Source organism: Octopus bimaculoides, chromosome 10 (assembly GCF_046866305.1).
Source record: "Octopus bimaculoides isolate indiv1 chromosome 10, ASM4686630v1, whole genome shotgun sequence".
Taxonomy (NCBI): Eukaryota; Metazoa; Mollusca; class Cephalopoda; order Octopoda; family Octopodidae; genus Octopus; species Octopus bimaculoides.
Window position 1 is genome coordinate 93,873,969 of NC_142937.1, and position 412 is coordinate 93,874,380.

A 412-nucleotide genomic window follows, 5' to 3' on the forward strand; every position below is an offset into this window, starting at 1 on the left:
GTGTTTGTCTGCCCCACCACTAGGCAACTGGTGTTGGTTTGTTTACATCCCCACAACCTAGCAGTTTGGCAAAAGAGTCTGATGGAATTTAGTACCTGACTGGGGACCAATTTGACCAAAACCTTTGAAGTTGGCGCCTATGACTGACGGAAGTAAAAAATAAAAGATTAAGACAATCGTAAACTACTAAAGGAGAGAGAGAACGTTAAAAGTGGGCCTCAGGAAAGCGGGTGGGCCAGAAATACCCAGCAGTTCTTAGTCATGGATGTTGTCATTCTGAGATCAATTTCTGTCGAGGTCAACTTTCTCCGATTCCAGTACTCTTTCGACTCGATGATTCTACCACATGTTTCCAACTTCAGATCCCCATTTCTGGCACAGCTTCCAGTGTAAAACTTTTACAACCTGGTCA